General features: G+C 44.8%; 1 protein-coding gene across 2 annotated transcripts in view; it reads left to right on the top strand.

Annotated features, from left to right (window-relative positions):
• Slc38a4 (solute carrier family 38, member 4) overlaps window positions 1–15,026 on the top strand; it is a 59,748-nt gene that overhangs the window by 1,537 nt on the left and 43,185 nt on the right. Inside the window, 1 exon segment of one of the 2 annotated variants that reach the window (NM_001439665.1) lies at window positions 4,103–4,226. The gene's annotated coding sequence lies outside the window, so the exon portion shown is untranslated. 2 annotated transcript variants of the gene reach the window in all.

The raw sequence follows: 15,026 nt of genomic DNA, 5'->3' as shown, positions 1-15,026 counted from the left end.
TTGATAGGAATCCCCTGTGAAAGTGTCCTTAGATCCTCCAAAGAGGTCCGGACCCCACAGGTTCCTCCTTGTCTCCTTAAAGAGACTAAACCGGGAGGGAAGAGGACAGAAAGGTGCTGTGTGTCATAGTAGAGGATGGGAGGCATGGGAGAAACGGAAAAACACAATCACTTTCACATGACCGTAAACCTTCCTGTGGTCTACCTCTTATTTACACGAGGATCTAATTCCACTCATTCATTCCCCAGAGTGTAACACTGGCTTGCAGGAAATCTGTTAGGTTGTTTTGTTTTGATTATTTATTTATTTATTTATTTATTTATTTATTTATGTATTTATTTATGTATTTATTTATTTATTTTGGTAATCTGTCTCCCCTGACCCTTCACACAGGGCAGAGCAAATTCTTTGTGATCATAAACGTTTGTTGAATAGTGGATTAGTCTAGTGGAGGATAATTAAGCAAACCGTTATGTTCTGTAGCAGCATTTGGTTTTTCAGAGGAGTGGGCTTTGAGCAGGTCAGGTAGTGTCACAAGATTAGGCAATTCTGTTTGTTTGTTTGTTTGTTTTTTGAGACAGGGTTTCTTTTGTATAGCCCTGGCTATCCTAGAACTCAGTTCTGTAGATCTTGAACTCCTACCTCTACCACTAATGTGCTACCACTGCCTGACAAGATGAGGTGATTTTTAAAAAAAAATATATATATATATATATTTATTTATTTAATGTGAGTCTTCAGACACACCAGAAGACAGCATCAGATCCCGTTACGGATGGTCGCAAGCCACCATGTGGTTGCTGGGAATTGAACTCAAGACCTCTGCAAGAGCAGTCAATGCTCCAAACCACTGAGCCATCTCTCCAGCCCAATGAGGCGATTCTTAAGCTAAGTTTTGAAGCAGAAGCAGGAGTTGGCCGGGTGAGGAATAAGAGGAGGTGAGGAGGGAAATTGTAGCAAACACCCCAGGGTGAGCAGGACACAGGAGTCATGAAAAGACTTCTCACCAAGTGCTTTGGATGGTTTCTGTGGAGAATTGGAGGGAGTTTTCTGTCCTGATTTTAATTTTTTGTAGTTTTATCATTTACTTCAGTAGGCAGTGCACAAGTCACGAAATAAAAATATTGTTCAAACTGCAGTGACATGGGGATTTGAGTGATACATGGCAGGACTGCCATCTTCCCACATCCATGGACGGTCATGGCAGGTATGGTCATGGCTTTTCAAACTACTTTTTGAAAACTAGCTTCCGGGGCTGGAGAGATGGCTCAGCGCTTAAGAGCACTGGCTGTTCTTCCAGAGGTCCTGGGTTCAAATCCCAGCAACATGTGGTGGCTCACAACCATCTGTAATGAGATCTGGTGGCCTCTTTTAGTGTGTCTAAAGACAGCTACAGTGTACTTGTATACTTATATATAATAAGTAAATAAATTTTAAAAAAGAAAGGAAATTAGCTTCCAACGTCAATTCTAAGGGGGCTTTTGTATGAGTTTTGCTTTTCACTGAGGGCTTGGGGATCATCTTGCGTTTCCACCACACCTGTACTTGTAAGCTCTTGGATCAGAAGGTCAGTAGGAGGGAGTTCAGAGCTATCGAGGCATGCAGATACCCCGACATGTTTCTTTTACTGGATTAGACGTCACACTTTTGGAGTAAGTCTTCGAGCAGGGTTTCTTCCTGTGTGATTCAGGATAGCACGCGTGCCTCGTGGCTCATGAGGAGCGAGCAGCTTCTTCCTTGTGGAATGTTTAGGCTGATGTCTGGTGTACCCTAAACACTCGGCGTGAGTTAGCTATTACTAATGATGCTGCTGCTTTATCTACCTGGGACGTTATCTGAGATGTTTAAATGCTAACAAGTGTCACTGTTTGGTGGATTCATGTGCGTGTATTGGTAAGTGGATGGGTGTGCATGATGTGTGGAGGCCAGCCGTTCATGTTGGATACGTGGGTGGGTGTGCATGATGTATAGAGGCCAGCCGTCCATGTTGGATGCCTTTCTCTATTGTGAGTCACTTTAGTCCCTGAGATGCTATCTCAGTGAAGCCAGATCTCACTGATTGACTGCCCTAGAGATCTGGGCATCTGCCTCCAGTGATAGAGCTAGGGACGTGTTTTGTAGGCCCAGCTTTTACACAGGTGCTAGGAATCTGACCTCAGGCTCATTCCTCTCTGGAGCCAGCCCATCAAGAGAGGGGGTGGGACACACACACACACACACACACACACACAGAGAGAGAGAGAGAGAGAGAGATTGTGTGTGTGTGTGTGTGTGTGTGTGTGTGTGTGTGTGTGTGTGCTTGTTTTGTTTGTTTGTTTGTTTCTAGACATCCAGATGGGGTTTCCCTGTATAGCCCTGCCTGGCTGTCCTGGAATTCACTCTGTAGACCATGCCCGCTCTGCCTCCAGAGTGTAGGGATTAGAGGTGTGCACCATCCCTACCCTGGATGTATTTGCTTTTGATAACATGTTTATTTTTTATTTTTATTTATCTATTTTTTTTACTGTGCTTTCTGACTTTTCCCCGGAGAAATGTGAAAAATGTCTATTTCTCTCAGATAAGCACCAGTGAAAGAGCTAATGGAGGATTTCATCCCAGTGTAGCCGAGGGAACCAGTGAGATCCCTGAGATGAGTCACTAAGGAGAGGGTCCTGACAGGAATCTGGATGGAGGAGAGATAGCTACGTACCACAAAGCCCACCCCAGTGTCAGCGAGGACTCGAGAAAGGTGTGTGGCTGGAGCTCCCTGCTCAACTCGTAGACAGTTCTACTGAAGAGTCTCCCTCAGCTCACTGCTTCGTGTGAGCTGGGGCAGAAGTTTTGTAAATCTTTTAGCTTTCTGAGCTTCCTTGGCCTTCTTAAAGTTCTGTTGTTTCTGAAATCTTGTGAGACTTCTTCCCTCCTGGGGAGAACATTTCAATTCTGAGGGAAAAGTTGTACACACACACACACACACCCCACAACCAACAACAAAAAATCCAACAAAACCAAAGAAAGAAAGAAACAAACAAACAAAAAACTACCACAACTAAAATGAAGGAAATTATAGAGGAAGGAAAGAAGGACCAAGTGAGTCGCACGCAGGACGGTCTGGCTTCGGGATTCTGCCATTTAGCGAATGACACAAAGGCGGTGTGAACTGCGCGATGGCCTCCCGCCATCTTGATCAATCACGCATCTGTGATTCAAACAGAAGTTGTCTGCAGCTCCTCCGTGTTCTCTAATTTTTGCATCTTGTTGACTAGTGCAGTGCATTGCTGTATACATTCCAGACACTTGGTGCATGTTTGTTGAACGAAGGAAAGGAAAATCGGCTTCCTCCTCCTCCTCCTCCCCTCCTCCTCCTTCTCCTCCTCCTCCTCTCCACTGCCAGTATTTGTTCTTCAAACACTCACTCTATGTTTGACTCTTGCTGACAGCCACTGTGAGCATTTATAAGCCACAGTCAACATAGAGTTGGTCACTGCATCTGGCTGGGGAGTTCGAGCCCAAGGCTGCTGGCGGGCTGAGCTTTAGGAGCTCACGGCTGGGCTGTGTCAAGTGGGTGTTCCGGGTTCATTCTCTGACTCTTCCGTTTTGTACTAGAGTGACCTTGGGCAAGTTGGCTTGACCTTCACTGTTTATCCACAAAACCTGAGAACATTCTGGTTCCCAGACCCTGGGGGAAGCAAAGGATTTCACATTTGTAAAGCACTCGGCGTCCTGCAGGGGGCTTTGTAACCCTTGGGCTGTTAAAGGTGAGAGAGATCAGGCTTGCCCGTCCCATGTGACTGAAGGGTACACCTTATAGATTACAGGGATGCTGTACTGAGTCTGGTAAACACTGGGTGGAATGTTCGAGTCCTGCTCTCTACAGTCAGCCTTGGGCTGTGACTTCCTCATGCTGAGCCATTGAGAGTCTTGGCTCTGTCTTACCTCCCTCCTAAACCTTACACCTGCCCGGTGCGCCTGCTGTTTGTCCTGTCCTTTCTACCCTGCGTCATTCGCTCCTTTTACGCACCCTGCTCCTCGGGACAAGGACTTTGCTCTTTGTTTTGGCATAATTTTATAACACTGGGCACACTCCGGGTGCTATAAAATGTTGAAGAAGAAAAGATAAAAGACAGGTAACTCACCTGGAGGCAGCTGGAGTTGCAGCAGCACCAGGGGCGTCCACGAGGCCAGCATGAGCCTCTTCCCATGGAGCAGGAGGACCAAAGTCACTGGCCGGGATAACGCATACACAGGTTCGCCAGATGCTTTTGCTATGACTGGGTGCTTCAGAGAGAGGGGCCAGCAGGGGTGGGAGAGGGGGCAGTGAACTTGATAGGGAAGTGTGGGAGAGACCTGCTAAGGGGACCCGCTGAGGAAGGTCTCCACTGGGCACAGGCTGGAAACCCCTACTCTAGGTGGTATACACCACAGGCTTGGGTCTTATGTGTCCACAAAGCGGGGACCTGTTGCACCCATGCAGGGCTTGCCTAAAAGCTGTGTGACTGACCTGACCTTTGCCATTTGGGTAATGTCACCTAAGGGTTAGAGTTTCCAGCCGGGCTTTCTGGATGCTGCAAAAGCATCCAGTTGGCACAGAATTAGCCAGATAGAACTGCTTTGTACTGGTCCGGGAGGCATTGACTTTGCTCTGGCTTTCCAAGGAGTAATGTTATAACAGCACACTTTAGGAACACATCAGGTGCTTCATCGTCTCTTGAGTTGTTTTGCTGTCATCCAATCATCCTTTCTACAGAGGGGAGTCCATACTCCTGTGAGTTCTCCACAGTGATAGACTTATTAAAGCGAAGGAGACAGAGAGGGCTAGGTATCTTCCTCACAGGTCCCTCAGAACCATTCTTCCCTCTTATCTCATTCCCTCTCCCTCCCATCTGATGCTGGGGATTGAAGAGAGGGCCTCATGAATGCTAGGCCCAATGCAGAATGTATTGCCAGCTCCCGGTTTTCTCTAGTAGTTGCGTCTGACACGTTTTAACATGGCATCAAAACCAAACTTGATATTGTTTGGGTGGGTGTGGTCTCTTATTTTATCGCGCACATATATGTGTACGACTGTAACCAGTCAAGACACAGAACTTGCATGGGTGTGGCTTATGCTGACCCTTTATTATGAAGTCCATCTCTTTGTTCCTGCCCCTGGGAACTAGGAATCTCTGTGACTTACTGATGCCACTTTTGAGGATCTTACCTGAGCAGAATCATCCCCTATGTTCCTTTCGAGACGGATTTATTCCACTCTCTATACCGTTCTTACGATCCACTCAAATTGCCAGAGAAACCAATAGTTTTGTGTTTTCTCATTGCTAACCAATACCCAGGTACTTCATTTAGTGCCACATTTAAAAAAAAAATCTGTGAACATTCTTTTTTAGCATCCCAGTGGAAGCTGCTGGGATTTAAGGGAGAGAAGTCCTTTCAAATAGTGCCCAGATGAATTGGGGTCCCTCTCACCTTCAGCCAGTGCCCACTGGACAGCTATACATCCCCCAGTGAGAAGGGGAAGATGAAGGTGTACAGTACTGTCCAAGAGAGTCTGGATTTTAGCACCCCACATGTAGACTCCAAACTGTTGACAAGTCACAGCACTGTGTGGGGTTCTTTGCCAAATTTGCATCCATGCTGCCCTTCCATAAGCGAAGGACACAGTCCTGATAGTTTCTGTTCCCAGATAAAGATTCCTTAGCTTACACTTTGTAAGAAGAGGACAGGTGGGTCCAGTCGAAACATGGGTTGAAACATGGCTGACTGACTGTCACTGCCTCTGGCAAATCTGCCTTTTCTTACCCCCTTTCAAATGTCTTATTTTTATGTTTTATTTAAAGTAAACATTAGGAACTGATCATTTGCACTGCTTTTCTAGATCATAACTCCTGAGGGGTGTGTGCTGTGTTTCTGTGCTGTGTGTATGTCCTGCATGTGTGTGTGTGTGTGTGTGTGTGTGTGTGTGTGTGGTGTGTGTGTGTGTGTCTGTATCTCTGTATGTGTCTGTGTATGTGTACATCCGTGTGTGTCTATGTCTCTGTGTGTGTGTGTCTGTATCTATGTATGTGTCTGTGTATGTGTACATCCGTGTGTGTCTATGTCTCTGTGTGTGTGTGTGTCTGTATCTATGTATGTGTCTGTGTATGTGTACATCCGTGTGTGTCTATGTCTCTGTGTGTGTGTGTCTGTATCTATGTATGTGTCTGTGTATGTGTACATCCGTGTGTGTCTATGTCTGTGTGTGTATAAAATATCTGTGTATCTCTATGTCTACATGTTATATCTGTGTGTGTATCTATTTATGTGTCTGTGTATGTGTACATCCGTGTGTGTTGTGTGTGTGTGGTTGTGTGTGTGTGTGTGTGTGTGTGTGCGTGTGTTCAGGAGACCCTCAACCTGCAGCAGGGTACTTACCTCAGTCCCACAGTTTTCTGCAGTGAGCACCTGAGGTAAGACAGACACTGAGTATTGGTTTCCTGTATCTTGTGCTTGGTCCTTTGCTAACTGGGCTAACGAGGGGCCAGCCACTCAGGAGATTCGATACGAAATGCAAACACACCCATCATGCTTCCTAACATCGCAGGCTTCAGTTCTGTTTGTTTGGTTTTTAGTTTTTTTGCCTTTTTTTTTTTTTTTTTTTTTTTTTGTAAACATGATGGGAAGGGTGTTTGGTTTTTTCTTTGAAGAGAAGAAAAAGAGTTTTCTGAGGTAAACGTGAAGTTTCTCAGCATGGACAAAGGCCAAGTGTAGGCTGTGTAGTTGCTTTCAAAGTATTTTGTGGTACTATCTTGATATCGCCACTTTGAAGAAGAAAACAAAATATGTTTTTTCGTGATTCTTCATGACAAAATCCCTTCAAAGTTTAAACTTCCCAAGCCTGGGAATTAAAGTCAACCTTAGCCAAGCACTCGTTGTTTTGGTGACAGTGGGGCCAATCATCTGCTTCCAGTTCTCCTGCCAGGACTCCAGCCTTTCTCCCTGAAGTCAAAGTGCTCTCCCCACTGAAACCCGCTCCACTGCCCAAGCTCTCATTCTAAGCTCCCCAGTTCTGAGCCACACACCAGAGAGACAGAGACCCTGCTGTGTGCATTGTGACTGTTACTGTTTGGATCTTAATGCCCACCCTCCACCCTGGGAAGACCCAGGTGCCAACAGCTCTGTTGAAACCCGTTGGGACCATTTCCTGTTGGTAGAACATTTAGGAGGTGGGCCTGGCTGGAGCAAGTAGGATCAGTGTGAGCTCTCAGAGGGGACACTGAGACCTCAGTTCCTTCAGGCTTCCTTACTCCCTGGCTGCTTTGAGCTGAGCATCTTTACCCGACCTGTCCACCACGCCATGCTGTTCTGCCTCAACACAGCCCAGAGGCGACAGGGAAAAGAGATCGTTATTTAAAACTCCTAGAACTGTGAGGCAGAATGAATCTTCCCTTTGTTTAAGGCTTCTTGTCTTGGGCAGATTTGGACAGACGTTAGCTAACAATACAGTGTCCAGCACAAAGTAGGTACCTGAAGACGCTACCATGGTGAGGTCTGCTTCACTACCCTCATCGTCCTGAGTTTGGGGTATGTCACTCAAGCCTTTCTGAGCACCAGCTGCCTAGCTCATAAGTTAGGGTAATAATAACCCCGCCTACAAACCTCAGTGGTTCACTACATTGCACAGGTAATATTCCAAAAGGCGTCCAACAGGAACTCGCCCTTAAAAACCACACTTCAGTGAAGTATTCAGACATAAAGTTAGGCAGAGAAGTCCTAGGCTTGCAACAGAAAACTGTAAAACGCTGATGACGAGAATCGGAGGCGACCGATAGGTGCGAACATCATTTCATGGATTAATGGGTGGGAAGCTTCATGTCACCCAAACATTCATAGTCCCAAAGTAACAGTCGAGACTGGCCCTCTCAAAGTCCCCCTTACTTACAATTGAAAGCAAAAATAAAAAAAAAAAAACTGAAACCGATGAACCAAACGGAAAAACAACCGTGAAGTTCGTATGGTACCACAGAAGATTCAAGATAGCCAAAGTGACCTTCAGAAAGAACAAAATTAGAGATGATTTTGAAATGTCTTGATTTTGAAACGTTTTACGAAGCTTATGTAGTTAAGACTACCTGATGTTGGCCATGCAGATTGCCGCATAGATCAGCAGACTAGAACAGAGATCCCAGAGTTAAATCCTGCAGTATGGCCCATTGATGTTCGACAATGATTGATACGCCAGAAAAAAAGACTGTCTCTTCAATAGATTGTGTTGTGGAAAATTGGTAACTAGACAGCAAACAATAAAATTGTAATAGTGTATGCACATGTGCACACGCGCAAAGACACACACACACACACACACACAGGATACCGTCAAAATGGCTTAAAAACCTGAACACATGGTATGAACTATAATCTTGGAAGATAACATAGGTGGAAGGGTCTTTGACATTGGCCTTGGCAATGAATGGCATCAGACGCACAAGTGAGACAATATTCGCCTCAGAAGCCTAGTTGTTCAGCAAAAGAAATGGGAGAGAGGATACTGTAGAATGGGAGGAAATGTTTGCAAACTATTTATCTCTAAAAGAAACAATCCAACTGTAAATGGGCCAAAGACCTGAAGACAGTTCTCTAAGGGAGGCACACAGGAGGCCAGCAGTGCCACGGAGACACAAAAGCAGGGTAAGGTCCCGCCTCTCGCCAGTCAGAACAGCAGATTCAGAAGAAGAACCCAGAAGATGGAAAGTCCTGTTGAGAATATGGAGTCATTGCTGCTGCTGCTGTGAACATCATGAAAACAGGACAGGGGTTTCCCCCAAATTAAAAGCTGGTCTACCATGTTACTTAGCAGCCCCACTTTCTGGTATTTATTCCAAAGAATTGAAATCGTGATCTCAGACAGGTAGCTGCGCCCTCATTTCATGGCAGCGACGGTCACTCTCACCAAATTACAGGACAACTTGTATTTAGCCGGACGGGTGGATGGAAGAAAATACGTCGTAGTGTATAAGTCTTTTCCAAGCTACACAACATAGAGGAGAAAACATACCCAGTTGTTAAATCCTGCAGATTCTATTTGTCCAAAATAGCTCAAGACAAAGGCACCATAAAATACACTAGTACGTTACTAGGGAATATGGGGACCGGAAACGTGGGAGCCCCCGATCAACGGAGAGAAAGTTTGAGCTCTGCAAGACTAAAGCCCGGCACCTGCAGAACTCTTTAAGAAGAATTAAAATATGGTCAACACTTGCTTGATATCGCCGAACATTCAGACGGTTCTTTCAAACACTGTCCAGGTATCCCTGGCATTCATTCTTCTATACCCCACACCCAGCCCGACCCTTAGTTTGAGTCAGAATTCAAGCAGGGCCCTGCTGGTGGTTAATGCTCCTCCCAAGTCTCTCCGAGTGCCTAAGCTCGTTCACCTCTCACCCTGTCCCTAGCAGTTCATTCGATGGTGGAACTTAGTGATGTGTTGTATAGCATTACCCATATTTCAAAGAAAAGCTAGAAGTTTCCTTTCTTTTGCGTGTTGCCTGGAGGACCATTTAGCCTATAATTATAAGTTTCCCCAATATCATCCCATATTAAGCTTTCGATTGTCCCGAGACTTCCTCCTTTGGGATGTGGATGACCAGGAATGCACTCTGAATTGGGTTTCAAAATGTGTCCTGCTCTGTTCACCAGAGGTGTTTGTTCAACTCTCCCCAAAGATTGCAAAACACAGCGCGTAAACCCAAGGCGTTGTTTTGACTTAAGACTGTGCCACGCGGCCATGTTATAAAAGCACTTTGGTTACTGATGTGTATTGAAACATTTATTCTGAAAACATAGACTTATGATAATAGCACGAGGGGCGATGGTTCATTGGGTGGAGTAGAATTGGTCACGGTTGACTGTACATGGTGGAGGCTACACAAAACTGTATTATTTTATACTTTTACCCGAATTTGAAAATGTCTATGAACTAAAAAGTAAAGCCCAGTCATACCACACTATCTGAACTAATGAGGCATTTGGGGAGTCTATTTTTTCTTTTTGCCAAATATCTTTTTTTAATCACATGTCTAAGGAGCAACGGACTGGCTTTTCTCACACTGCAAGCCTGTTCTGTGTTAAAGCAAGTCGGATTTCAAATTCGAGATCAGTGTGTAAGTATACCGAGACCGGGAAGTGACTTGGGGTGTGTGAGACCGTGACTTACACACAGCTGGCTCCCAGTTTTGGTGGCAGCTTAATCTGAAGTGGGGATGCCTTTGGTTGAACGTTTTGGAGATGTTACAGTTGCTCAGGGTTAAGACCTCAGGCTGCGTCTCGGTTGGCAAGGAGGGAGCAGCCACATTGCAGAAGGGTGGGCCATGTGTCCTGGGATGCCGCTTTTCACATTCCAAGCAGAAGATCTCCCTTGAGAGGCAAAGGAATAAAAATCTACTTAAATTCGGGCCTAGTAGGTTAGTTGAAAGTTCCTAGATGTTTCTTCATATTAAGCAGCCAACTTAGTCATGCTCTTGAGCTCACACCTGGAGAGCAAGCAAGAGCTAACAACTTTAATCTGTGGAGCGGCGTAGCATGAGGGATGTGGACCGGGAGAGAGCTTGTCTAGCACATCAAAGGCCCTAGACCCAACCTTACCACTGAAGGCAGAAAGACAACGGATAACAAGGCCACACCCCAAGAGTGTCCCTGAATGTGGGTGAGAACTACCAATGGTTGGAGCTCTGGGTGAAACAGACCAGCAAGAGCTGGAAAAGTAAACAGTTTGTATTTATCACTGCCATATTAAAGTATGTAAAAAAAAAAAAGACTAATCCTATGATTCTAGTCTTGCAGGACTTTGAGCCTCTAATTCTTCTACACTGTTAGTTCCTTCAAAGATGCTCAAAAAGTACTCGGCATGAAAGCTAAAAGTATCTCTCCTGACGAGACAAAACCCCCCTCCACACACACACATACCCGACTTTTAATTCTCATCTTTGTGACGTCTCTTGTGAATCATCAGAAAAGCAATACGTTCATGAAAATACACATTTTTTTTAACAGTCCCCTTATTCTTCACCAAAATAGAATGGGGGAAAACAAAAAAGCAAAAAACCCCAAAACTGCAACAGTAACATGTCCAAGCAGAAGTGAAGAGGTTAGACTCCACTGCCCCTAGGACTTGATGGGCTCATAAAAAAAAATGGGGCTGAACCACCTCTTCTGACAGTAATGTAAAAAAAAAAAAATATTTTCCCATCACAAATTGGAAGAAATGTACTGTACCTGTTCTTAGAAATGTAATGGAGTTTTTGTTTTTAAAAATCTCTTTTAAGTTTTACCTTTAACAAGTAAGAGAAAAGAGTAGGCAAAAAAAGACATTCTATTTATGCACACTGTTCTGTTTTCCCTGAGTCACTAACCCAGACCAGGGGACTGCCCTGGTTGTGTGCCCTTCTCACCGCTTGCTATCTAGATGCACTTAACACTAAGATTCCGCTTGTTTAAGTAATGGAAACGATGGCTACAGCAAAGATTTCAAAATCATACAGTCTGACAGTAAATCATTGCAATGCCACACGTTTCCGTTCTGACAGGCAGCTAGCTTGCAGGTATAAACTAAAACGTGCTCGTCTGTTTCTTTAAAAGTACTCCCCTTCTCTTAGAAACACGCAGGTTTGAGCTGCTGAAGTTGCTATGGTAAGTTCATACATTTTGTTAAATACCAGGCTAGAGTAAACAGACATGACCGGGGCCAAAGCTGAGTCGCAGACGGTCAGCATGCGGTACAAACATCCCTTACAAAGATCTTTTTTCAACCTAGAAAAGGTTAGCTGTTCAAGGTTAATCAGATCAACGGCTGGGTGTTTTGAGGGCTCATTGGGGAAGCTATTTGTCCCGATGTCTGTTAACATCTTAAGTCAAAATGCAGGGAGTGATTCGTGAAACGCTGGCTCCAAAGCCTGGGAGATTAGACACACCCTCTGGATTTTAGCCAAGGATGTGGAATGAAGTGTTTGAATTGGAATTCAGTGATTTTTTATGTATAGTCAGTGATTGGAGTCAAAAGTAATCCACTCCCTAGGAATGGGTGGATTCCCTGAAAAACGTTCAATTCGATGCCTTGCCACTTTACGTGGATCATGTGGAGTTAGACTACGTGGTCAGCAGTAACTGAGATGTATTTAGTATTTACTCCACTCAGTGCGTTCTAAGGTTTTATATAAATTGTTTGATTACTGAATGCACACACACACACACACACACACACACACACACACACAGAGGGTGGAGAGAGAGAAGGGAATATTCCCTATAGTCACTTAGAACCCTTTACAAAGTCACGTTTTGTTCCCAAGTCCACTTAATTCACGCATGACACCTCTGTATTTCGTACACAATTATTTCTCCAGCAACATTCTCATGTAAAGCACGTCTTTGTACCGCCTGCCCTAGGCATTGAAGGATCTCGAGCTGGGCCCCTCTCACTGGGCCAGCAGCAGTAGTGGGTAGCATGGAGACTGATGGCTTGGCATCCTCAGAACTCAGAATGCAGGAGATGTGCACTTCGGCCTTAGGAAAATGTGTCTTCGTTCGAGTCTCGAGGTTTTGTCAGACTCACCAGAAAGAGTCATGACACACATTAAGACCAAACACTCCCCACGCCCAAGTCTGCCAGGACAAGTGTGCGTTTAAACGCTGCTGAAGGCAGGTTCATGGATATTGGCACCGTGGCTCTGTTCTGTTTCACATGTTGGTTAATATTAAACAAACACATTGCAGGCCATGTCTTATTACAAGATTGTTTTCCGAGGTTCCGTGGGTCAGGGCCAAAACCTGTCCTTTTCTGACGGTGCCAATCAATATCCCACGGGGTGACATCGCAGTGGCCTTCCAAAGTGAGAAGTGCCAATGGACTTAATCCTACAAGCGAATTTACGAACATCACGTGACTCATATAGGCAAACAATAAAATACATTAGTTGTTACCTTGTTTAGTTCTCAAAGTAAACTGGCATCCACTTTGCTAGATCTGGTTATAAGAGAAAACGGGGGTTCCATATATTTACAGGGGTTTTGTTTACTTCAGAAATCCTTTTGTTGTTGTTGTTTGGGTCTTTTTGTTTAATTAGTTTTTTTTTTTTTTTCTTTTTTGATGCACTGTTGCTATGTAGCCCAGGCTGGCCTCAAACTTACGACCTTTCTGCTTTGGTCTACCAAGTGTTGGGATTACAAGTGTATGCCACCATGCCCAGACTATCAATCCCTATTAAGCACAAGTATGGGGGCCATGAATGATGCTGGCATTTATAAATATACCATCTTCTCGGTGTGCCAGATGTCTGTCAGAACACTGTATAGACATTAGATCGGTTAATCCTTGTAACGGAAGTGTGAGGCAGGCATTATTGTTTCCTTTGTAAGTGAGGGAAGGGAAGACGGGAGGCGAAGAGAAATGGCAAACAGCTTGCCCCAAGTCAGAGCGCCAGTGAGCAATGGAGACCGTTGTCAGGAAGTCTAGGCAGGAGTCTCTGGGAAAACGTGCGATCTGTGCTCTTGCAGAAGGGAGGCAGATACATAAGCATGTGTACATCTCAGCATGCGACTCTGTCCCCAAGTAGGCACAAGGTAGAAACACAAAGGAACCAGACCTTAAGCTCCCGGGGCTCCTGTCAGAATGGTTGAAAGTGGATGCCAGAGTCACTGCGCTCGTGTCTTTAGCCAATCTGTATTTGGTGAGGCTTTGGAACTACAGGGAGACAACTGCGCATGCGTTCCATACCTGAGTCGAAGGAGAAGCTCAGCTTCTGTGGACAGGAAGTCCTACAGTGTATAAGGGACAAGTGTGGAAACAGCATTCTGTGTAACATAACGCAAAGTTTCATACATAGACACATACCCACTATGTTAATATCAGCTCAACTCTAAAGCTCTCCGAGAATTTCAAGGCTTGTGACCCCTCATAGGAAAACACAGCCGCTCACTAGGCAGCAGGAAGCCAACCAGGGCCGTGGAGAAGAGAGGCGCTGCTCTATACAGCAGGTGCCTAATCATTGCTTGCTGATGGAATGGGGGTGGTGGATTGATAGGGAGCAGGGAAGAAAACAGCACTAAACACCACGCATCTTTTCCTTTTGGCGAAAATTGTAACGGGGAGAGCTAAATCTGAATATTTGAAATCGAAATTCTATGCCAACAGAGACTTGAACATGGGTCTTGAACAGGTTCCTAGCGAACAAACATTTTGGCCACTCTGATTTCTATGTAAGTATGGTTACCACTTACTCTGTGTTAAGACGTTGGTAGTTTTGGTGGCAGAGGAGGTTATTAGCAGGAAGACATTTGATCAGGTCGAGCTGTAATTATGCATTCGCCTTATTTTAGAGTTGTGAATTTCAGGTTTTTAGCTCTTCACATGGTAGTTCCACAAACATGTGGAACGTAGCTTGTGCTCAATGGTTCTGTCTGTTGCCCTAGGATATCTGCACGTCTCTTAAAAACTATTTCTTTCAGATTTTGACATTATAACACAGTCACACTACTCTCCCTTCCCTCCCCTTCCTCCAAGCCCTCATATATATATACTCTCCTTGCACTTTTTCCAATCCACGGCCTTTTTTTATTAACAATTGTTACAGAGATTCCTAAGTGTATGTGTACAACCTGTTCTGTCTGTCTGCTGTTTTCAGGGGTGACCATTTGGCATTGGATAGCTAACTGATATACTTTTCCTGAGGAAAGCTGCTGTTCTTGGTCTCAGCATCCTTACAACCATTGCCTGTTGGATGTCTGTGTGGGACTGAGGCATCATGGGCTTTACCCATCCACATTAGCTTGTCCATGTCTGACTCATGTTTATAAGCAGTCAGGTTGGTGAGACTCCATGGGAGTTTGGTGACTATCAAGGGGTTATTTCTAGTCCGTGGAAAGGGACCTCATAAATAATGTGTAAAGGCAGGTTTGGATGGGTGGCTTGAATCAGTGCCTTTAGCGAAAACTTTTATTCATCCAACATTTATTTATACGGCACCAACTATCATTATTCAATGCAAACATGGTGAGCTGTTTATAGCTAGTTTAAATTGATT

This window comes from Rattus norvegicus, chromosome 7 (assembly GCF_021556685.1).
Source record: "Rattus norvegicus strain SHRSP/BbbUtx chromosome 7, alternate assembly SHRSP_T2T, whole genome shotgun sequence".
NCBI classification, from domain to species: Eukaryota; Metazoa; Chordata; class Mammalia; order Rodentia; family Muridae; genus Rattus; species Rattus norvegicus.
Note: the sequence above shows the minus strand (reverse complement) of the source record. Positions and strands in the feature narration are given on the sequence as shown.